Here is a 915-nt window from a genome sequence, read left to right on the forward strand (position 1 = left end):
CATTTAAATTTTGTAGTTCATGCTCACATATCAGTAATGTTTAATTAGTAAAAGGACATAAATCAATGTTGTGTTTGTTGTACCAACTCATTCCACTGCACTTCCTATATTGTCCAGTTTTTCTTTCTAATGCAATTTCTTTTGTGAGTGCAAATTTCAAAGGACTCCACGGTTGGTGGGTTTTTTTGTTAAATCCTAAAAGAAAATGTCAAAATATCAAAAATATCACTTATTATAATTATAAATATATATATATATATATATAAAAAAAAGGTAAAAAAATTGCTCCATTGCTTCTATAATAAGCAAGTGGGTTGGGCATAACAGATCGTTAGTTGTAATTAATTGAGCTTAGTCTATAAGTGGGCCGGTATAAATCGAGAAAACTTCTTTGAAACAGGAGACAGAGTTCGCAAATACTTATTTGATCACAATGGGAATGGGGTGAATTTTCTTGTTGGCCCAATCCCCAACAGATCTCATGGGAGACAACTTGTAGGGACAAAAAAAGTGTATTAATTAATTGAACTCACCACCGTTGCATCAATATGTTGTCTCTTTGTAACAGGTTGCATCTATTGAATAGACACAACCATGATGAACAAACGTTAATGTCCCGTGAGAAATCTAGCTATGACCATGGAAGACTATGGTGTGTGAGGATGCACACCATTTGGCGTGATCACCCATCACATCAAATTTTGGCTAGAGTAAATGAGAAATATATCTTTCTTTTATTCAATATGCATTTATATGAGAAAAAGGACAAGCTAGGTTCCAGTACTGGAAGATAAAATAAGCAATTGAACTAAATTATTGGAACAATACAAGAAAACTAATTAATTAAAGACACCATGCCAAGCTAGTCTTCAGGGTTTGGTAGCGGCCAAGGTGTTTCCAATGTCAATGACAAAT

The sequence above is a fragment of the Corylus avellana genome, chromosome ca9 (genome assembly GCF_901000735.1).
Source record: "Corylus avellana chromosome ca9, CavTom2PMs-1.0".
NCBI classification, from domain to species: domain Eukaryota; kingdom Viridiplantae; phylum Streptophyta; class Magnoliopsida; order Fagales; family Betulaceae; genus Corylus; species Corylus avellana.